This window comes from Pogona vitticeps, chromosome 4, assembly GCF_051106095.1.
Source record: "Pogona vitticeps strain Pit_001003342236 chromosome 4, PviZW2.1, whole genome shotgun sequence".
NCBI classification, from domain to species: domain Eukaryota; kingdom Metazoa; phylum Chordata; class Lepidosauria; order Squamata; family Agamidae; genus Pogona; species Pogona vitticeps.
Window position 1 is genome coordinate 150,476,946 of NC_135786.1, and position 25,027 is coordinate 150,501,972.

Genomic DNA, 25,027 nt, shown 5'->3' on the forward strand with positions numbered 1-25,027 from the left:
ATTATCAGAACTGCAGGGGTCCCCGTCAGGCTTTTTGTGGGCATAGAAAAGAGTGTCTGTAAACTGATACCTTGACACCTTAGAATTTGCAAGCTCCATCTTGCCTTGCCAGTCACTAAGAGAAAAATGGAAGAACAATTGATATCACATGTTCCCCTTCCACCCACTGTGAAATGCTATACCATCTTAGCATTATGAGAAGTTCTGAGGAAATTGAAATTTCTGCTTGTTTCTAACTTTTTGGCGAGGCAATAAAGTTATTACTCAACCTAGAACTTTGTTTCTATATACCCTGTTTCCCTGAAAATAAGACCTAACCTGAAAATAAGCCCTAGTATGATTTTTCAGGATACTCATAATATAAACCCTACCCGCAAAATAAGCCCTAGATAAATGAAAGCCCACCCTCCACCATTGTGCAGCAACAAGATGTCATGACTGCATTTGAATAAACGTAGCTTGTATATGAAAAGAATAAAACATCCCCTGAAAATAAGCTCTAATGTGTTTTTAGAGCAAAAATTAATATAGGACCCTGTCTTATTTTCAGGGAAACATGGTAGGGATCTCAAAGCTACTTTTTCCTCAAACTTTTATGGCAGCAGATATTATGCTTATCATTTATAATTTATCCATATCTGCTACTATTTTTCTACTAATGTTCCCATCTCTGGCTTGGCTTTCCACATTTTTAAGCATGTGAACTAAAATGCATTACAATCCCAAGAGTCCTCCTCACCCCCACAAGTCCAGTAGGTTCAGAGGTTCAGTCTAGGATCATTTGATTACCATCCCCCCCATTAACAAATATTTGCTAAATGTACTGAAAGAAAACTATTCAGAAGCTCCAGACACATGATTTGTATGGGGTTGGTGTGATTTCAGTAGTTAACAGACGAGAACAAAAAGTTATAAGACAACTCTTCACAAGCAGTCCTGTCACCTGGGGAGCATATGAGTCTTATTTTCTTGTCTTTTCTTCTTGTCACTAGTAGAAAAAATTATCAGAAGTCTGCATGTCTCTGAAGAGAAACACCGGATCTTCTTAATCTTGCAATTGTCAGATTTCTACACCTACAAAACATTAAAAACTCCCTTTACAAATCGTATTGTTTATTGTTTTGACACAGTTAGGATGGGTAGGGGTAGGCAAAAATACAGAGAGAATGTATGTGTTTCTGTCAGAGAAATGTTATTTCATCTTTTCTTGTTTTGACATTTGTCTCCGAGACGGCTACTGCATCCTGTCTAACTGTTACCAAGGGTTTAAGCTAAGCTGTCATCTTAAACATGGTGGAGGGGAAGAAGAAACAGAATATTAACCTTTTTGTTTGTTTGTTTATTGGAGAGGACCCTCAGTTGTGATCTTTTCAATGGCAGATTAAAACCATCCTCCTAAATACACTTACTTAGGAATGTGTGTGTGTGTTTTGTGCTGTCAGGTTGGAACCAACCGTAGCGCCCCTAATAGGGCTTTCAAGGTAAGTGAAATATTTAAGTAGTGCTTTTACCAATTTCACTCCCCCATTCAGATTCCATGGCTGAGTGGGAACTCGAACCCTGCTCTCCAGAGTCCTGGTCACTCTATCCACTACATTACAATGGGAATACCTAAGAGTAAGCCCCAATAAATGCAGTCTTCAGATAAGGTTTTGCAGAATTAGAAAGAAGAAAAGAACCCTGTAGTGAAAGGCCAACAAGTGATGTCATTCCTGCCTGTCCATCAAAGAGGCTCAAGGGGGAGGAGCCAGGGATAGGGCAGGAGGGGCGGTGTTAGAGAGACCGTTAAACAATATTGAACAAGCAGGAATGAAGTTATAAGTACTACAAGAGAGATATTGATTGAAAGTATATAGTGGTTTGGAATAAAAGTGATTGCATACATGATCCAATCCGTGTTAATACCTGATACAGTTCATACGTAGTTTACCTTTACTCAACAATAAAAGAATATTTGTTAATTACACCTCTGATTCCTAAGTTCAATAACCCTAAGTTTTGGCAGCACACGTGTATAACATAATTGGTATTAGGAGAATACCTGGTGGCAGTGTGAAGGAAAAGGGGTGTGATACCTTGTGAGGGCCAAATAAATAGGGGCCACAAGGTAGATCGCCACAAATCCCTATATAGAATGCATGAAATATTTTCCCTGTGTGCTATAATGTTCTATAGATGGAGCATTAACCTATTGTCTCTCTAGGGAAAGAGTAAATGCTTGCCAGATTTTCCTTGCAACCAGCACTCAATGTATCAGGTTGTTGATCACTTGTTTAGTCATTTACAATAATCACCAAAAGTGTCAGACATGTCAGCAGGGCTTACCTCCAAGGAAGTGTGAATTCTGAGCTGGGAGTTCTAGAGCACCATTTACCTACAGAGCTACAAAACGGGCTGAAGGTCCTGGCAGTTACAGTCCAAAAAGTAACTTTTCCAACTCCTGTATCAAAGGTCTTCCATTAAAATCCAAAGAGTCTCTTTTCTACATGTACTGTGTGAATTTTTTTTCAGGGACAAGTTTATTCCATCCTATTTCTTTATCCATGGCCATTTTTAACATCTGTATGAAAATGTATGTGCACTGTCATGCACCTTTAACATAAAACTTTTTTCCCCCGAACAAAGTTCATTAAGGAATACATTCCTGCACACCATTTTCCTTAATGCGTGAATTGTTTCTATTTACACAAACACCTTGAACAGTGTTACAAGTACCCAGAAGAGTAAGGAGAACTGTACTTTCATTCCCATATAATTTCATAGTTATTTTTGTTTGTTTCTTTTAAAATGTCAATGAAATAATTTCTCCCCTATCTTCTTGACACTTGTATCTATGTATTTTACAGCGCAGCAGCTTCAACCTTCTTGATCTTCTTAGTCACAAGGATTTTGTGCTATCTGGACAATCTGTTGTTTTCCATCACCAGAAAGGCAGCTTTCAAGGAGCCTATAGCGGTGGCTACCATTAAATGTGTGGTGGGAGAGAAAAATAATAATAATGTGAACTATAAGCTAGGGTTTTATTAGCCTTTCCTTCCGGGATACACAAGATAGTTCAAAAAACTCATTCGTTTTGCTTCTAATATCCCTTGAGAGTTCCAGAATGCTTTTATGAAGTAATGTTAGAGAATCAGATTGAAAAGTTCACCACAAAACTGTTATTTCCAAACATCTCTAAATGCTTGGAATCTTATCAAACATTATCATTGTCTTTAGGAGGTGTGCTTATCTACCTGTTGAGTTATTGACTTTCTGCTGCTCAGTCATGGAAGCTCTCTAGGCACTGCACAAACAGTTAAAGCCATAAGATGCTTCAAAAGAATGTAAAATTTAGAGCAGCAAAAGACTTCCCTAAAGTTGCTTTCTCAGAGTAATCTCATTGAACTCATGGTACTCACTTTAGGGTACAAATGTTGAGGACTGTACTGTGAGAAACCTATTGAAACTACAACTGCTTTTTTTCCTGTTATGAGAGTGTTTTTAATTTTCCAGTTATCCCATATCACTAAGTGGCTAAATTGTCAGAAGGCAGTTATAATGGAAAGATTAAAACAAAGCCAACATCAACAACAACAGCAGCAAGAACAGCAGCAACAACCTTGAAGGCTAAGAGACCTGAGTGAACAAAAAGTACTTTACTTGGCATCCCAAAACACACAGGGCAGAATTTTGTTTTTCTACCACATTTTGGTGTGGGTGCTATACCCATTTCCTGCCCATGGTGACCCCAGAACAAAAGGCTGGTTTTCCCCATCTGAGCTAAGACGGAAGGCCTATACACCAGAGGTGAGCAGTACACAGTCCATAAATGGCAAGTGTCCCGTTATCCATTTGTATCACTCAATACATTAATATAGCCATGTATCTGTTTTTGTGCCCTCAAGGGTCCCCCAAAGTGCTAAACAAGGCATTTGAAGAGTGTGTGCATCACTAGTTTCAGTACTCTTGTGGAGGGCAATGAATCTGAAGAGGAAGGGCCTCTCTGTGGTGCTATCCGTTGGGCCTCCACTCTCCGGATGAGTCAAAACAATGAATAAGCCGCTGCTGATCCGGGGCTTTGGCAGCGTGGCTTACCTTTGCCGTCTTCACCAGAGGATGCGAGGTCCCTGTTTACTCTCACGTGAGTAGCTGTAGAAGGGGGGGGGGACGATAGGCTATATAAGGACCGTTCCCCCCTCTTTGCTTCCTCTTTCTTTCTGGCATCAGTAAAGGAAAGACTGTGGCTGCTGGTTTCTCTCCCCACCTGTTGTTTGGTTGAGGACTGCACAACCACTCCTCAGCTCCCTCCTCCAGTTTGATCATTTTGAATTTCTTCCCTTGTTTTTTCCTTTTCGCTGGTGTTATTTAGATTGCAACAGCACGGACAGCATGGCGGCTCCAAGGGGCCACCACGGCTTCAAGGGACTTAATTTTTTTTTAAAAAGGAACAACAAAATAAAACGGGGGGGGGGGGAAGGAAACCAAAATAACTAATAATTTTGATAAGAAGAATACTGCCCACTTAGGTAGCATCAGGGAGAGAAGTCAGGATTTTAGCTCCTGTTCTCCCTTCAGTCTGTCCACTCAGCCAGTGGAGGAATGGTTTACCTTAGAAGGCCAGCAGAGGAGCAGTTTAGCATAGAAAGCTTCATAGCCATTCCCCCCCTCCCGGTCGCCCTCATCCCCACCCTAAGATCTTTTCAATAACAGCTTGGTGCCAAGCATTAACACATGGCTTCATTTGAATTTAAGGGCATCAAGTGATTGGATGAGAACAATGTTCCTATAGTGGTGTCCATTTTGTTAAGGAGGGCCTGGTGTGCTCCGGTCCATGGGATCACAAAGAGTCAAGGATGACTTAATGACTAAACAACAACAAGAACAAGGGGGCAATGATTTTGTGGAGATTCCCCATGGGTAGCTGAGATTCTCTTCCTTCAGATTCCATGCCCTCCATGTGTAGAATGGACTGGAACAAATGGGTGGTGAGGCTAGAATCCACAAAATTGCTTTCTAACTATCTGCCCTGTTTTCAGGTGGGGCATAGTTGTAGGCTAACAGATAGAACACAAAATCTATATTAAATAATAACTGAAGTAAGAGAACTAAAGGACGTTAGAAGATAAGTGATGAACTGAAGAAGAAAGAAAGCTGTTGGCATGAGCTTCTCTCTTAGTACGGTTGCTGTGTACTTGTTCTGGCCTATGAACTTTCCATTTTTGTAAGGAATTGGTCCTTTAACTCAGCTGATGAAGCATTTGCATGTCCACTCTGTATGATTCATTCCTGGTGAAAGATTATCATAAACAGAAATGCCATAACATGCCTGCAGTAAAGTCAGGCTGACATTCACTGTGAATGTAGTGCCAGCTAACACCTATGAAATGGCTACTGGGATTGTCTGCCCTTTATTTATTTGGTTCCTGCTGGATGTTTCCTGTATGTGCATGTTCCATCACAGAACAGTCCTCCAAAGTTCTCTGGCGTTCTTGAGAAAGGTTGTGGAAATAATTAGCATTAGACAGATAGGTTCAGCTTCCTTGATCTGAGTAGTTCCCTAGATTAAATATAGTGCTTATGGTAAAAGGTAGCAGACTTTTTTAAAAAAATGTCAGTTTCAGTTGTTGTTTTACTTATAACTGGTGCTTAACCCTGCAAAGGATAAATTTTATCTTTTCTTCACACAAACGGACCATTGAAATTGCAAGGACTTTTCCAATATGGATTGGGTTTATACATCCTTATGACAGGGAACAGCATTTTATGCAACTGCATTGAACTGGCAGTGCATTTCTCCCCATATAAATCTATTTTTACAGCCTTTTGGGGGGGGGGGGAATTCATATGGAGACTGGTCTTCAGAATATACCCAATTAACCTCTTGGTGAGGAATTTGTTTTGGCTAAATCCCATTATTAAGAATGTGTGTGTGTGTGTGTGTGTGTGTGTGTTTGAACAGAAATAGGAATTAATGTCCACAATCCCAAATCAACACACCTGTAGGTGTTGCTCTCAGAGAAGGCCTGTCAACTTATTTACCAAAACAGTTAGCTTATCAGGCCTTTCCTTCCTGTTGCACGAAAAAGAAAGTAGCTATGGTGCCCGTTTCGCTGCCCATAAGGCTTTATAGTGGATGCTTCCTGAAGAACTACATCTCCCATCAAGTATCACGGAAGGTTTCTTTTCGTTAGAAATCAACAACAAGAAGCAAAGTCCAAAGAAGACAAAAGAAAGCCCAGAGATAATTATAGTAGATCTATTTATTCAATAGGACTTGTATAAGCGTTGATGTGACAAGCTCTGTTCATTCAAAGGGTCTGTTTTAGTTGGCACTGTTAACTGAATTTAAAGCTTTAAGCCCGGGAAACAGAAGCAAAAGTTAGACTCCAACTTCCCACTCCCATGGTCAATTTTTCTAGAGTGTGCTTGGTCCAACAAACAGTTTTAATTGCACAATATATCTTCAGATAAAATTATCTGTCTGCCTTTTGTATTAAAAATCTGGGATATAAATCTGATATGTGTTGTTATTGCACAGCAGCAACAACAAATGTATCTGGGGTATGCTTCCTCTCATCATCATTATGGTATCTGCAAAATAAAACAAACCAGGTCCCTGCATAGATGTTAGGGGGGCCTCGTTAATCGGCCTTGGATCGCTGGATGTGAATCTGCACCGTCCCGTTGACTACCCAAACACCCTGCCATTGTAAAGCTACTCCAGTTCTGTCTCCCTTTCCAGTGGCTACCATTTCACTAAACCTGATGGTGCTAAAAAAGTTATTATTCTAAGCAATTAATCACTTACTTAATAATTTATTTATTCAATTATAATTTCCTCTAAGCTTACTCAGCTGTAAGGTAAGGCTAATCCTTCTAAGGTTCGATCAATTAATACTAAAATAAATGATTCAGTGGTTATTGTGGGTATTTCGGGCTCTTTGGCCATGTTCTGAAGGTTGTTCTTCCTAATGTTTTGCCGGTCTCTGTGGCCGGCATCTTCAGAGGACAGCACTCTGTGCTCTGGTCAGTGCTGTCCTCTGAAGATGCCGGCCACAGAGATGGTGAAACGTTAGGAAGAACAACCTTCAGAACATGGCCAAAGAACCTGAAAAACCCACAACAACTATTGGATCCCGGACGTGAAAGCCTTTGTCAATAAATTGATTCAGTGCTTATGTCAAATGAAGTTATTTATGTGGGCAAGAGAAATTAATGAATTGAAGGAGCCTACATAAGACAATTAATGTGTAAATAAAAGTAAACACCTCCCTACAGAATCGTACTTACCCCAGCCATCAAGTTTGTGGTTCAATTTAAATCCAGGTAGTGCCAAAAAAGGCTGTCCACTCTTTCTTTTGAAAAGGGGGGGAGAGGAGCAGAGCACCAAACAGCAGAGGCGCCAAATGGCTGCATGCACCATCGCCAACTCCTTACAGACCAACCCCAACAAACAGCAGGGTGATTGAATGGCTTGCTGTGTTTTAACTGTTTTCTTTCTTTTGCTTTGTAAAAGCTCTAACTCTTACGCTCGTAAAGAGGAAGGATAGGGGGAGATTGGAGTGCCAAATGGCAGCCGCCTCCTGACTACCTGGCCCTTGCCAAAGGTAAGGTGTTGTGCCAGGAGGTAAATGCTACAGTCCCTTATTTCGACCCCTCTGTATTAGTTTGTGTTTGTATGTTTTGTTTTTTAAACCAAGCCCTGATGCTTAAACTAAATGACTTCTCAAGCTCTGATCGCATGGAAGTGCAACCTGCGCAACCCACACGGCCACGACTGCACCTCCTTTCACTATTATGAAACCCAGTCCACAAAGCAAACATTTAAGAGACAAAAGAAATACATAAATAAAATAAATAAAATAAATTCTGAATTGATCAAGCTTGTCAGTCAAACCACGGGAGGGAGCCAATGGGACTCCTCCAACTGCATCCATGCAAGCCTCCCGATCAGTGACGCCACTTGCAATAATGCTGAGTGGCAGAGCTCTATCCTGAATCAGTGCCAGCAAAGGAATAGGAAGAGGAGAGGAGGGAATGGCTCTTAAATAACCTAACATTTCCCCCTCTCTTCCTATGGTAATTTTGTGATACCAGAAGTCTCGTGCTATCCAGGGAGAGAGGCAATGGCAAGCCACACAGCTCAGCAGCGGCTTGAGCATACTCTGTGGCCACTCCCAGGTTTTGGAGTTCTCTTCCAAGGGAGATAGGATGGCCCTTCCATCTTGTTCTTCTGCTGACTGAGAAAGCCCTCTTTGTTCATGTGTTCATTTGGTAACTGGTGGCATTCTAAGGACAAGGTTTTAACTTGATGGGCCAGTTTCTCCTTTCATACTATTAACATCTAGCTAATATTACTTGAAATGTCTCAAAGTGTTTCAATTCTAAATGCATATCAATGATATAATGGTTTTAATTATATTTTAATATTTCCAGTAAATGTGTTTGACTGATAGCAATTAATTAGTTATTGACTCTAATTAATAAATAACTATCTGTGGAAAACATTAATTACAAACTTGAATTAATTAATTGATTGATTGACTGATGCCTGTCCTTTTCCAACAAAGGGATCCAGGGCTGTTTACAAAGTGAGTATTAAAACAATTAAAAAAAATTATGTACAATATTTTAAAAAATAAACATACTAATAATATAAAAATTACTTAATCAAATCTCTTTCAATCAATTTGCAAAGGAAACCCCACAGAGGGTGCATTGCAGTAATCCAGTGGAATATAAGTAAGGCTGTGACTGCACAATCATACACCGCAGGATATTACAGGTCAATTCAATGTTTTTTTTTCTGATCACATGACACAGAGCCTATTCAAATCAGTCTGTCCCTTTTCACTCCTAACATGGCTTCCCTCTCTCTCTCTCTCTCTCTCTCTCTCTCTCTCTCTCTCTTTTTTTTTTTTTTGCTCAGGTCTTCTACTTTTTTCAACAATTCAAATGGACTTTTCCCTATGTGATGAGTTGATTTATTCTTTAAAGGTGGGATGTGTGTCTGTGGGTGATGTAGGCAGTTGGAGCATGGTGTCCAGGACCAAAGGAGCACCTGCTCTTGCGTTCTTCCCCCTGATTGTCCTCCTCCTCCTTTTTTAAAAAACATATATGATATGTAAAAATGCACTAGATCATCTAAGCCTCAATACCTCTAATCCTGGAGGGGTCCCAGAAGTGACATTAGTCCACTTTTCAAAAAAAAATTGTGGTGATCTGTTGTGGAACAACCCTATTGAAGAAGATAACTATGGTTACCAAGACCTCATTGCTGGTTGCAAATGGTCCCCTATAACTCTTAAAGTTTCAGGCCCCCCAAAATGTAGCTCTCCTACTGATCACTACTAGTAACATATTAGTTTAGCACCAGATAATCTCTGGATAAGGAAGCAAAAAAAATTACAAACACATCCCAAACAACCCAGATAAAATAAAATATTTTTTGGGGTATGTAGTATTTCTATGCACATTTAAGATCAACTTTGGAACACTGTCACCTTTTCTGGAATGCAGCACGACCCTTTCGAAATGAAGCTGCTTGGCAGCAAACCATGAAAGGATCATCAGAGGTGAGACCAGAGGAAGAAAGGAAAGAAGGGAGGCAGTGGGATGAAATGTGAATCACATTGCCTTGAGTGTGAACATTGAACTCCTGAATCAATCTGCAGCTCATGTGTGATCATTTACTGGAAATTCAGTTGTAATGCAGGCTGTGAATCAAATCACGGAGATTCAGCTTGCCAGTATAGCTGCTGCCTAAGACACATGTCCCCATGACCAGATCAGACATCTGAAGGAATGGGCATTGCTTGTCATTAGTTTTACCTCTTTAAATGCAGTCCTGACTACCATCAAAACCTGGGCATCTAGCTTAGGGATGAATCCAGGGCCGCACCTGGGGAGAATATAAGCCCATCCAGCACAAGTTGGATCCTTATACCTTGATTTGTCTTTAAACTATCCAGGAGCACCTCTGTCTTCTCTGGATTATGTTCCAGTTTGTTGACACTTACTTAGTTAATTACTCACCCCAAAGCAAAGCAAAGCAAAGCAAAGCATGCTGCTTATATACCACCCCATAGCGCTTCAAGCACTCTCTGGGCGGTTTACAAGTTAGTTATGCGGGCTACACATTGCCTCTCCCCCCAGCGTTTTACCGACCTCAGAAGGATAGAAGGCTGAATCAGCCTTGAGCTGGCTACCTGGGATTGAACCCCAGATCGTGAGCCCAGTTTTGGCTGCAGTACAGCAGTTTAACCACTGTGCCACGAGGCTCCAAACACTGGTTTAGAACCGAAACAGTGTTCACCAAATTGACTGGGAAAAAGTTGTAGAGCAGAGCATTACTTTCAGATTGGTGGCACCAAGTCCCTAAACTTTGGAAACCTCTTCCAGTACTTTTCTATATATGTTTAGTAACAAAGGGACATAATGGAATTTAGAATGACACTGTTCAGGGCATCAAAGAGAAATTCCCCAGCACTACTTTCTTATTCTGCCCTTCCTGGTTGATTGTATTGAAGGCTGCTGAGAGTCCATCAGAACCAAGAGGACTGTACTCCCTCTGTCCAGTTCCTTGCATAGATTGTCCACCAAGGCAACCAAACTTATCTCCTCCCCATAGCCAGGGTTGAAGCCAGACTGAAATGAATCTAGGTCAGTGGTTCCCAAATTTCCCAGAAATCATGGCCAGCACAGCAAGTGGTGAATGCTTCTGGGAATTTTAGTCCAAGAAAATCTGGGGACCCAAGGTTGGGAACCATTCATCCCAATAATCTGTCTCATTCAGGAACCTCTGGAACTAAATAACCACCATATGCTCCAGAACCTGGCCCAAGAATGGGATATTTGAGACTGCCAACTAATTACCCAACTAATTTTTTCAATCAAGGGTTTGTCTTGATTCTTTCATATACAGTGGTGCCTTGCTTAACGATTACCTTGTTAAACGATGAAACCACTTGACCAGGGGTCTCAAACATGCAGCCCAGGGGCCACTTGCGGCCCGCCGGATGATAGTTTGTGGTCCCCGCCTTGCCTGCCCCCCTGAAGCGCCCACATGCCCTCTGCTGTCAAGAGTCAAAAAAAGCCTCGCCTTGCTCACTGGCTCTCTCCCAAGACAGCACCCTTTGTACCCTCCATCTGGAACTGCAGCCTGCCAGCCAGCTCACCTGTCTGCTGGCTGGCAGGTTGCAATTCCAGATGAATGGTGCAAGAGGCACTGTCGTGGGGAAGATCCGGTGAGTGCAGTGCACTGCTGGCCCTTTTTCCCGAGCGCCTGAGCCGCCGCTGTGCGATGCCTTACAGCAGAGCTTGCTCCTGGCCCGTCCTCAAAGAGCGCCTCTAAGCCACCCAAGCAGCTGCCGCTGCCGGCGCCACCACTTCTAGGAAAGCAATTCTCTGGCTCTCTTTCTCTCTTGGCACCCCCAGCACCATCCCGGCCAGTGGCCGCCTCAGTGCCCGGCGGTGCTTCCTTCTCCTCCTCCTCCTCCTCCTGCTTCAGCCGCCTCGGCTCTGGAGGCTGCCTGGGCTTACCTTGCAAAGTTGTTCCTCTGTCGTGGTGGGGGTAGCTGCTGCAGCTGAATGTGCCTGTTTTTGAGGGGGGCCCTCAGAGGCAGGTTGCTGGACCTCCGTGTGTGTGTGTGTGTGCGCGTGCGTGCGTGTGTGTGCATGAATGCATGTGTGCATGCACATGTGTTCCTGTGGGGGCCTCACCCCATTCTGTTTAATTTCACGGGTACTGATGGGGGCTTTTCTCCTTTGGCAAGGCGATTCTGTGAGGGTATTTTAAAAATTTTATGTTGTGCCCTCCTCCCCCCGGCTAGGCAGTCGCCGGTGCTCCCTCCCTTCTTCGCTTCTTCATCCTGCTGCTGGTGGTGGTGGTAGTGAAGAAGGAGCCGGAGGGGGTCGTGGCTGGCGACGAGGGCTCGTGCGCCCCTCCTCCTCCTCCTCGGAGCCCCAGCTGGGCTAAGGAAACTCCTGGGTGGCTTCCTCTGGCTCTTGCTCCGCTTGGCGGAAAATCTGATGTGGCTCAGTCTCACCCAGACTCTGCCTCTGGCGGCCCCCTGGTAAATTGAGTTTGAGACCCCTGCGCTTGACCAAGTTTTTGTGATCACTTTTGCAATCGCAAAACGATGTTTAGATAGGGAAATTTCGCTTGACGATCAGTTCCCTGCTTCGGGAACCGATTTTTCACTAGACAACAATTTTTAAACAGCTGATCAGCGGCTCTAAAATGGCTGCCCACTGTGTAAAATGGCTCCCCACTGTGTTTTAGGACGGATTCCTCGCTTTACAGGCACCCAAAATGGTCACCCCTATGGAGGATCTTCTCTGAACGCTGAGGTATTTAGCCCATTGGAAGGCATTGAATTGGTCTTCAATGCATTTCAATGGGCTTTTTCATTTCGCTTGACGAGGATTTGGCTTAACAGCAATTTCAGTGGAACGAATTATCCTCATCAAGCGAGGCACCTTTATATTTTTTAAAAGTAGAGTGTAAGCCATTTTAGGTCCCATTCCTGGGGAAAAGGCAGCATCTAGGTATATATTTAAATCTAAATCTAAACCTGTGTGAATAAATAAAATATTGTGAGGAAGGAAGGATGAACACTCCTTTCAATAGATACCCCCACACATATGTGCAGCTGTGTATCCACATAGATGTACGAATAAGAAAAGATGGATTGTGCTTTGTGAAATTGGAAGGAGCAGGCTAAATATTCTTAAAGTTTAATATACTGTAAAGATATTATTTAATATTTAATGAGATGTTTAGCTGCATAATCAGCAGAAATAAAATGTTAAATACGGCTTCACCTGGTGATCATTATTTGTCGAGAATAAACATTTTTGTAGACTGGATTCACCAAAGACACATGCATTTTTCACAACTTCAGCAAAAATAAAGTGCCCATTGTCCTCTCTATATGCTTATTGATTTTAATGGTGCTTGATAGGTAGGTAGGTAGGTAGGTAGGTAGGTAGGTAGGTAGGTAGGTAGGTAGGTAGGTAGGTAGGTAGGAAGGAAGGAAGGAAGGAAGGAAGGAAGGAAGGAAGGAAGGAAGGAAGGAAGGAAGGAAGGAAGGAAGGAAGGAGGTGGGCAGGCAGGCTAGAATTTTTCCAGATAAAGAGACAATTTCTATTTCTGCTACTGATGTCTCATTCTGTCTTCTTTCTTGTTATAAAAGAACTATATGTGAGATAAGTTGGGTATACATAGAGATTAGGTTGCTAAGTTTGATTATCTCCTCTGTGTTTCCACTAGGACTGTGATCTGATCTTTTTAGACAATGGACTGAAAGATCCATCCTGAAATCTCTTGTATATAAAAGAAAATAAATATATTTTTTCTAGAGAAATGTCTCAAAAATTATTAAAGTGATAGAGATGAATTATTACTGATCAAACTTAACTGTTAAAAACAAAGAAATGTGGACATCCCTGACTCCTGCAACAGGACCATCATCCATCTTTCTAAGGACAGACTCTGACTGTAGTTAAAATGGGGATACTAATAAACAAGATGTGGTACCATTATTAACAGGGTAACCCTGAGGTTTGCAAAAGTACAACAGAGGGTTTTAAAAACAAATAATATCTTAAGAGTGCACAGAAACAGTAAGGACTAACAGTATGTCTAGGGGTCTGGTGACTGAGGCATTCAAAATACTGAGATGACCAATCCAGGAGGTAGCATTGTCATATCCCATAACCTCAAACTATTGAATCAGTTGGAAAAGGAAATTTGGAAAGGGAAGAATTAAATCCATTGTTTGACTGGAAGAAACTAATGAAGAGAGAGTGACACATTAAAAAGTGTTCCAGAATTCCCCAGGCAACATATTCACTATCTGAGTGGTTGTCAAATCAGAAAGTCTGGTGCCTGAACAGCCCTCTAAAATCGCTATAGATTTTTATAGACCTGAAGGAATTATCACAAGGCTCTTTCATCACAGCTGGCATTTATTGCTGAAAAGGTTAATTCCAGTGTGAACCAGACTATCATTCCAAATCACACCAAAATTGACCTGGGTATCAAAATATAAATATTTTGGAATGATTCCAGACAACATCAGCTTGTCTATTTCTACAAGCTTTATTTATCGAAATTCCATCTATGCATAAAAATCCCAAAATACAGAAAAAATGTAACTTTTTTCATTCTTGCAGTTATGAAAAATTGTAGACACACATGCTTACAAAGAAATACATTCTTCCAATTTTTGAAGCGGTATGATTGCCATCAAAAAGTCTTACACGTATGCAAACTGGACATAAAAAATAATCCAGAAGCAAAACTTTAGTTGTAGGCACAAAAGTTAGAAATGCCTCCTTCAGTTATAAGATTTTAGCTATAAAATTACAGACAAGAACTGAAATCACATTTCAGTCCAAAAATACAGGAGCTTATAATGTAACAGAGGCACAATCAAAAAAGTAGAGAGTGTATCTCTAAAATACAGTAGTGGTGAAGCTTTTATTAATCACAGCATCAGGTATTACATCATATCATCTACAGCCCAGACTCCCATCTGCTTGAACTACAGGTCATCCCTGCCATACAATAAGTACATTGTGTCTAAATGGCATGTATTGTATGAGTATCTATTAAGAGGGAACTTAGAAAAACCCTGATGCCAAGCAAACCTAGCACAATTTGCTAACTTTTATATTTATTTATTTATTTATTTATTTATTTATTTATTTATTTATTTATTTATTTATTTATTTATTTATTTATTTATTTATTTATTTATTTATTTATTTATTTATTTATTTATTATACTTGTATATCATGCTTACTGGTGCTGGCATTATACAGCCACAGTAACATAAGCATGAAATAAATCACAAATAACAATTTCCAAAAAATAAGCCACATGCATACACAAATACAATCACAATCATCTAGCAAATCACAGAAAAACTGAAATTACGGCAAATGGGAATAATCAACATTATCAATTCATGAGACCATAAGAGAAGATGCTTTCAAAAGTTTTCAGAAACAGCCTTGTTTTCAGCATCCTCTTAACAGCTTTGTTGGAGGAGGCCGGGGTGCAGCTCCACCGGGAGTGCATTCCAGAGGGATGGGGCTACTAACAAAAAGGCCCCGTTTCTAGTAGATGACTTCCTGTTCTCTACCACTGAGCAACCCGGAGAAGCATGGTCTGAGAGGATCAGGTGGATGCTTTTAGGGAAAGACACTCCAAAAATAGCAAGCTCTCAAATTGTAGAGGGCTTTACAGAACTAAAACCTTGAATCTGGCTTGGTACAACACAAGTAGCCAGTGCAGTTGGGCCAGGACTGGGGAACTGTAATTAAACTTATTCATATTCAACACCAACCTGGCCACACCATTCTGAAGTTTCCAGGTCAGTTTCCAGGGAAGTCCCATGTAATGTGTGATGCAGTAGTCAATCCTTGAGGTTACCAGCACATGCACCAATGTCTTCAAGACACCTCCATCCACATAGGGCACAACTGGGCATTCAACTTCAGCTGGTTAAAGGCTGACCTGGTCATGGCTGCTATCTGGGATTCCATGAAAGGTCCAGATCCGGGAATAAACCCAAGTTGCTCACTCAGTCTTCAAGAGGAAGGGTTACACCATTCAGCTTGAGGAGACAACTCCCAAACCTTTTATCAGTTTGATTTCCACTATTAAGGGAATGACACTTAACAGCAAACTGTTTCCTGGTGCTTCAGAGAATATGTATTGCACTAAAAGTGTTACTGCTGTTGTTAATTGAACATACGTATATTGAATATAGTTAAAAACATGTACACAGACAAACCTTTAGAAGCGATGTGGTTTTTTGTTCCTCCTTTGTCCTGGTGACTCATCAGAGCACATTTAATCACTACAGCTCCTAGGATTCAGCTACCAGATTTAATTTCCCAAGTTTCACATCCATTATTTGTTATGAAGAAAACTAAGCTTGTCAGAAGTCACAGTTTGGTGTAATAAATGCCTCTTTAAGCAACACAGGAATTACTTCATTGCGATGGAACAGTAATTTATCTAGTCTGGCATGTTGTTCTCCAGAGTAGTTGATGTTCTCACCACACATTTATAGGACCTCAGGGAATCATGTCCATAGAAAAGGGTCTCTATCTATGGAGAACAATGTGCGTACAGTAACAGCCAACACATAGAGATACTCCATCTCCAGCTGATAGCTAGTTTGAGTGCGTACACAGTACATAAATCCCCAACCCCTTGACACAATTTTATTGCCACCCCATCTGGAATAATGACGTGAGACAAAACAGTTGGGTTAAACCAGGCCCACACTTTATTAAACCATAGCAAAGAAGAGGGGGCTGCTGCAGTGCAGAAAGGAATAACTGGGTCTCACTGGAACTTTTGCCAATATGGGCGAGTCCTCTGCTCTGAGGCTGTGCAGTCTCTAGACAGCACAACCCTGGCCGGCTTGGCACTGACCTCACTCGGGCCTCAAGCCCCCATACATTTGGTGGCCCTTGGTCCATGCGAGGCCCCAGCACATCCTCCCCACCCCACACGCTGTAATCTCACAATCTGCAGTGCTGGGAGGTCAGGTGAGCTATAACCTTACCGTGCCCTTACTAGGATTCACTGATCCAACTTCCTTCTTCACTACCTGCCACGGCAAAGGGACTAGCAAGACTAAGTCCCTTGTCTGCCCAAACTATTCATAACTGCACACAGGCCCCTCGGAATATCCTGAATGAATAACTCCAATCCCTAGCTTGAAAATGTACTCCATCATGCCTGTAAAGCTCCTGCTTATTCAGACAAATTTCATGGTGCCCAATAACTGTACCAATACCCCTTCGACAGCCCAGCAAACTTCCTGGTTAACGCTTCTGTGGCCTGTATTAATACACTGCAGTGGGCAATCTGCCCGCCACTTAGCTCCACTGTGGACCACAGAATGATCATAGAAGGCTGCTCATTCTTCAGCAAGTGCAAATCATGTATAATATCTATTATTAACGACTTTTCGCTACGCTTAGCCAAGTCATTGCCTCCAAGATGAACAACTAACACATGGGGGGGACGACTATGAGGACCATGAGGCACTGCTTGTAGGAACACATCCCACAGCATATCCCTCTTGCCAAACCACTCCAATTGGGCTGTGGCTCCAAGACCTAAGTTTCTTCCGCGTGATGATTTCACAGCATGGCACGCTGCCCAGAAGATAAACGTATGACCAAACAGCAAGATGTGGAAACTCTGCTTCAAAACCTCTGAATCTGCAACAAAAGAAACAAGGCCAGCAACAAACCGAAACCAAAGGGAGAACACAGACACAATGCCTGTAATCACCAGAATTCCAGTGTCCTAACCTTTTAATGTCTTCAGAACCATAACCAAGTGCCACAGGTGTCAAGGCTGCTCCTATCCTAAATGAATGTGTGCTGAACCTTTGCGTAGTCCCACTACGCCAGACTGTTGTAGTGCTCTGTCAGTCAATTTCCAAAATTGGTATTTGCTCAGCGGTGACCCATCACTATGCACAAAGAAATAGCCTCGATGTTGACCCCTAAAAGTCAAATATGCTACCGCAGCCAGGATGGGGCATATGCTGTTTATAGAACACCTGCCTAGCGTGATATGCACTTCTTTTCCTCTCTGATCAGCCTTTGACCGGCATATGTGTATGAAGAGGGTGTTATTCTCAAGAAGGATGTCCTGTCTTTGTAATGCCAACAGTGATGTATTCGACTTGCTCATGGCAACTGCCTCACTTATTCTCAGGGCTCCAAAGAATGTTACTAGAGATGCAGCCTTCAACAGGGCAGCCTCGTAATTGTTCAAACATATGTTATCCCAGTGCTGGTTAAACTTTTCCAGTATGGTGGGCATTATGGGAGCTCTAGTGCCAGGTATTCTCACTTTTTCCTTAGACTACCCTTCAAACATCTTCCTAATATGATAGCCTGGGGTATAATCTTGGTAACCCCGTGTCTTAGCATAAAATGCTAAGGCTGCCAATTTGCCTTGAATCGAGCTGGTGGACAATACTTTCCTATTCAAGAAGAACCTAACTTCTCACTCCAAAAGAGTAATGCACTTATTTAGGGCATTCACGCTGAGAGCCTTGCTCTTTAACATTGCTGTGCATGCTAGGCATATTCCCAGTGTGGACAACAGTATAGCTGATGCCCTGTCCTGTTGACAGATCGACCAGTTCAGGGAATTGGTGCCGGGAGCCAGCGAGCACTCAGAGTTACTGCCACCAGAGGTTTGAAAAATTGGAGGTAAGACAATGACCAAGTGATAGGTTTGGTTCTGGCCCCACAGACACGCAAAGGGCATGTAGCCGTGAGTAGAGAATTCCAGGAATTTAGAGGTGATATAGGCTTGGATGAAACATGGCTAGCTCCAGTCGATCATATTCAGCAATATATGGTTATTAACTATGCGAACAACCGCTATGTTGCCACACCAAAAACGAATAACGGAGTTTGCCCATTTCTCAGACCATAGCCACAAGGCAGCCAAAATGGGAAAAAAACTCTAAGTAAGGTCATGGAAGATGTCAGACTGCAGCCATTCATCTGGCCATGCACCTGTGCACCACCCCCCTCTGAAGTAGATCCTGTAACCCCTGGATCTTGCCGCATCTGTATGCACCTGCAAAGCATCCCCCAAGCTTATCTCCAATTTCCAAAAGGAAATGCAATTAAAACTGTCCAGCAATTGCAGCCACACCTGTAGGTCTTGTCTCATCCCGGCTGTCATTCTTGTCCAATGAAATGGCCGTCTGAGGCCACCCATCGCCCCACAAGTCGTCGCAAAAAAAAGGTCTGCCAGGCACAATCACCCGGCATGCAATATTAAAATGTTCCTGCAACTCCTTGAGAGAAACTTTTCTTTTCTTTACTAATTCTCTAAGCCTTTGCTGTAAATCTTTCAATTTGGAATCAAGTAACCTGCAAGTCTGTAGCTGCATATCCAATTCAATTCCCAAGAAGGTCAACACAGTGGCTGAACCTTCCATTTTTTCTTCGGCTAATGGCAGACGTAACTATTTTGCCATGTTCTGGAATGTTTCTAGAATGACTTTACATGTCCTGAACCCCAAACACCACAAAAAAAGATAATCTTTTAAATAATGAGCAGTGCTGCAATACATCTAAGGTTCAACTTCAGAAATGACTGAAATGCTCAAATGCAGTGCAGGATATAGAGCAGCCCATAGGTAAAGCCCTATCGATATAAAAGGCCTCTTGGAAATGAAAACCTAACAAATCAAAATCCTCAGGATGTACGGGGACAAGACAAAACACAGACTTAATATCACATTTGGCCATCTCAGCCCCGAAACCACAAGGCCTGACCATGATTCATTTCAGATGAGAGCTGCGATGCACCCCAATTTGTGCTGGGATGAACCCCATCCATGGCTCTGGCTCCAATATATGACCCTGGCATAGGTTTGACAGCAGCCATTTAATCTGCAAAGCAGGCTTGAATCCCACCGCTAAGATCCCCTTAGCTCAGACTTCTCAACCACATTGGCATTGCTGGGAATTTAATTCCCATGGAGCATGTGCTAGGAAGGCTTGTAAATTCAGGCACAAATGTACGTTGTGTGGTGTGCAGCATGCTATCAAAATTTGAAGTCAGTACAAGGCATGGATGACAGTTATGGAGAAGATAGTGTCAAATGGAGGATAGTATACTGAGCACAACTCCTGTGGAATAGCATCATTAACCGAGTCGCCCTCGGCGAATAAGTCTGTATTCACCTCTGGGTTTCTTGGGGACAACCCCTGGGGGGATACCCGCAAATGTGACAATGGAGGGGCCTGAAAGGGGCCAAGGACTCGACCTTACTTGTCCTCCTTACTCTATATTGTTAATTTTTTTATTTTTTTATTTTTTGCAAAATCAGTTTAAGCTTTGAATTTAACTTTTAAGGTTGTATTTTGGTTAAATCCGAATAACCCTGCTTTTTCCTGCTCTCTTCAGCAGCATGAATTGCTAATGTTATCAAACATGTTCCTTATAAGCAAATTGGTGCTTTCCTTCAAGATATTTGCCATAAATAATGTAACCTAATGCAGATCATTGCAAACAAGGCTTTTGTGGTGCAAATTTTTACTCTGCAAGTCGATATAGCAAGTCTACTGCTGTGTTCCATGTATCTTATTCACTCTTCCTTTTTTTCTGTCTTTCCTTTTGCTTCTGCAGTTGATTCATTTGTTTTTGCATGGGTATCTTTGAATATTCATTCCTACAGTTAATAATCAATCATCAATACATTGAGAAATATTATTTTTTGTTAATTAATAACTTAGAACAACTCTATGAGATGGAACAAATTTGAAATGCTATGCAAGTGACCACAGTCTCATTACCATAAACCACAGAACATTGAGATGGATTTCTACAGGTTATTGGAAGACTGGAGGAAAACAGGACAATTGTTGAAGTCTTTCATAGATAGGCAGGATATGAACAGTCTCTTCTCTCCTCCAAATGTCCCCCTAGGGATGTAAAATTTCTCAGTTGGTTGGATTTCTTTACTTCCTATCTTCATTTTCTTCCTGTTTGTCATTTATATTGGGTTGGAAGCCTTACATGTTTGTTTTTCCACACATTTCTTCTAGGCACTTTGATTACTTTGTGGCTCCAAGCAATCAATGCGTAAAGATCTTGTTGAAAAACAGCCCTGGCAATTGCTTTGTGTTTAGGTGAGAAGTGGTTAACTGATGAAAAAAGGAGTCACGTTCTGGGATTTTTCCCTGCTCATTGTCTCTTTGTGAATGATAGCAAGCACAAGAGGGTATCCTGTAGACCATCTGGACAGCTGACATTGGTGGTTGTCCACATTCAGGCTGCCCTTTCTTATGTAATGCTTGGCATCCTTTTTCCTGGTGGCAACATGGGCACAATATGTTTTGAATCACAAAAACAGAAGCACAATGTTCCACATTAGAGATGGTGATGAATATAAAAACGGATCAGCTTTTTGTGTAAGAAGGGCCTCTCTGTGATGCACGATAGCTGCCAGGGTGGGGTTCCTTTGCCTGCCGAAACGGACAAGAGAGATGCAGGAACCTGCATTATCTCAGGTGAGCAGGCTGGGCCTAAGAGCCTCTAAGAAGGCTGCCCTGGCCTGCATCACCCTCTCTCATCTGACTGTGACTGCCCACCTACCCACCCAGTACTGGAAGAATGAGATTAACTGGTTGCTTCAGGGCCAGATGGGAATTTTTGACTCACACCCAAATTGGTCGTGGGTGTGAGTGAGTTTTTGCCCATCCCATTCTTACTTTCAAGGGTGGCCATGGGCTGTAGGTAGATTGGCATGTTAATTAGGTCACAACAGGGTAGGTAGTGCAAAGGAAGAGGTGCAGTGGTGTTTAAAGGAGGCGCCTAGTGAGTTCAAGGCACCCCTCCTCTCAAAATGACATTAGCAGAGGTTTAGCTGAGAGGACCCCAGGGGATGATGGGCCCTTAAGGGGCAAGAGGCCTTGGAGTACTCTGGCTATTGGAGGACTGAAGGTGTGCTGGATGGGAGAACAGCACACTTTCAGAATAGGAACTCCCTAGGGTGAAGTCTGGACCTAAAGGATAAGGTTGACTACAGTTACAGACTTGTTTGCACTATGGTAGGCCCACTTGTGCAAGAGGACATTTTAGTTAAATAGTTTAATAAAGCCGTGGCCCTAGTTACCCCATATACTGTGTCTGTCTGGTTATTCTGGGCTTGGCAGGCAAAGGTATATGTCCTGATCCTGAATGGGTACACTCCAAATCTATTCTATATTTGGTGAATTTTCCTTTGAAGTGAAGGTTCCTGGGTTCTCTGCTTATGAACTTGGTTCTGAAGCACTTAATTGCACCCCTGCAAGTAATGATCATGGCAATGCAAGCAAAAGAGGCATTTTGCCTTAGAAAGGGAAGATCAACTGGTCATTACCTTGCCAATTTTAATTAGTGCTATCACAGAGAAGTCTGCTGACAAGGGAATGATTGAGATAATTAATCTCTTAACGTGTTCACTATTGCAGACATACCAATTTACCTGAATATGAAACCACCTAAAGAATGTCAGGCTCCTGCTTAACTGAAATGGAAGTGCTTTTCATTAAAAAAAAAACCTATTGAGTTTGGCTTCCACTATAGAATGGATACATTTTGTGTGACATTGCTAGTCAATAGAGAATGATTTTCTGGCTGCCAATAATGTGTTATATGAAGAGATGGTCACAAACTGGAAAACAAGGAGTTCATGATGGCTTGTGGCTAACTATGAACCATGAACCACCATGAACCCCCAGAAAAACAAACACTTTTGTGGTTCATTTTTCCAGTTGGTGATGGGAGAAAGGGCTACCTGCTTCAGCCACCACCTCCTTCATCTCTACCTCCACCACCTCTGCCGCCTCGGATACATGCTCAGAGGCAGTGTCAGGTTTCTGGCAGGGAAGCTGGGCTAGCTGCCTCTGAGGATGGCATCCACTGTGGCAGTGGTGGCAGGAGTAGGTAGGCAGAGGTGACAGGGACATCTTGAAGGGGGTGGACAGGCATTCTCTATTGCTGAAGCGAATAAGACACCAAAGGGGGAAAAGTTTGGCACTTCATTTTGCTTCTGTGACAACCCCAGACCTACTGGAGTATGCCACACTATAATTAAGCTGCCACCAACCATTCCCTATAAGGAGTCACACAGACCAGGAATGGATTTTTAACAAACAAAAGAACAAGGTTTATTTAAATAACAAACAGGGTAAATAAAAAGATCAAGTAAATAAGATACTGTAACGTGGCAAAGTCCCAAACATATACATATAACAGTTTGGTTCCCACAGAACCCTTTAAAGTAAAGCACAGACCCTGAACCTATCAGTTCTGGCTACCTATAAAGAAACCTGAACCTATCAGGTATGTACTAACTGACACACAGTTGTACCCAGTCTGACACACAGACTCCAACTCCAGCTTCTCAACTTCTCCACACAAGCTCCACATATATATACAGTACAGCTCCTCCTCCTGATGTCCCGCCTTCCACTCCCCATAGGATGGAACTTTCCCTCCAAACCCATGACAGACAGGTACCATCAGTGCTGTATGTGACACCTCCCCTCTTTATAAGTTGTTTTGCAGGGGGAAAGCTAAAGTGCTTTTCTCCAAAAAACAACCAGGATCAAAACACACAAAAACAGTTATACAATAACACACAATACCATACTTACACTCTAGGTTAAACATATCAATTAGGCATTTAAACATTAACATTTACAATACATTAAGTCACCTTTATTAATACAAACCAAGCTTGTTCAAAAAAAAACAGGTACATTTAACTTTTAGTCACCAAAATATACATAGTCCATAGTTTCTTCGCCGTCTTCACTCTTCGGGTCTTCTTGACAAGGCGTCAGCGACACAGTTCATTGACCCTCTGACCACCTTCACTTCAAAGTCATAATCTTGCAGGTTTAAAGCCCACCTCATAAGTTTACTATTATGGGTTTTCATTGTCTTTAACCACTGCAGTGGTGAGTGGTCAGTGCACAGAATAAAATGTCTTCCCCAGATGTAAGGCTTGGCCTTCTGGATCGCGTATACTATGGCCAGGCACTCCTTTTCCACGGTTGCCAAATGTCTCTCACCTTTCTGGAGTTTCCTACTCAGGTAGGACACTGGATGCTGGTCACCATTTTCATCCTCCTGGCAAAGAACTGCTCCCACCCCGCTGCCAGACGCATCGGTGCAGATGATGAACTCCCGGTCGAAGTCGGGAGCACGCAGCACTGGACAATTGATGAGCGCCTCCCCCAACCTCCGGAACGCCTCCCCACAGTCGCCGGTCCACGGGATGCGGTCATCAGTCTTCTTCCGCGTCAGATCGGTCAGCGGAGTCGCCATCTCGCTAAACCTCGGGATGAACTTTCTGCAGTAGCCCACCAACCCAAGAAATGATCTGACTTCTTTCTTGGTGCTGGGCCTGGGCCAATCACGAACGGCTTCCATCCTGGCCTCCAGGGGTTCGATCACTCCTCCCCCTACTATGTGACCCAAGCATTTCACCTCTGGGCTACCCAACTGCAGTTTGTTCTCTCTGCAGGGCCCAAGCCAACGCACTTCCTCCCCTGGGTTAAAGTGCCTCTCCCTGGCTTTCTGGTCATACCAGGCCTTCTGCCTGACCTTCTGAGCTTGCAGGTTCTCTGCTGCCAGCTCTAGGTTTCTCTTTAGGTCATTCATTAAAGAGTCTATATATGTCACAACGTCTTGTGGGTCATCCTGGGTGATCTGCTCCCAATTTCGTTTGATTAAATCAAGCGGACCTTTCACCCTTCTCCCAAACAAAAGTTCAAACGGACTGAACCCGGTACTGGCTTGGGGCACTGATCGATAAGCAAACAAAAGGGATTGCAGCTTCTGGTCCCAATTGTTTGGATTCTCTGCCAAGTAAGCCCTAATCATGCGCATTAGAGTCCCATTGAACTTCTCCGTTAACCCATTACTTTCGGGGTGATAGGCAGTGGTTTCCTTGTGTTTAATTCCACAGATTTGCCATAACCGTTTCATGAGCTTTGATGTAAACGATGTGCCCAAATCTGTGATTATTTCTGAGGCAAATCCCATCCTGGACATATACCCCACCAAGGCATCTGCCACTGTGTTAGTTTCAATGTTAGTCAAGGGAATGGCTTCAGGGTACCTCGTGGCATGGTCCACAATGGTGAGAATGAACCGGTTCCCCCTCTTTGTGGCCTTGGGCAAAGGTCCCACAATATCCACTCCTATACATTTGAATGGGGTGTCAATCACAGGCAAAGGGCACAACTTCGCTTTGGTCCTGTCACGGTTATTCCCCTGCCTCTGACACACATCACATTGTTTACAGAACTCCTTGATCAGCTTCCCTATTTCAGGCCAGTAAAAATTTTGTGTGATTCTCTGCTGTGTTTTGTTCACCCCTAAGTGCGCAGCAAACATGTCAGAGTGCCCCCTTTGTAAGATCATGGGGCGATACTTTTCAGGTACCACTAGCTGACTTCTGATCCCATCTCCCCCTTTTG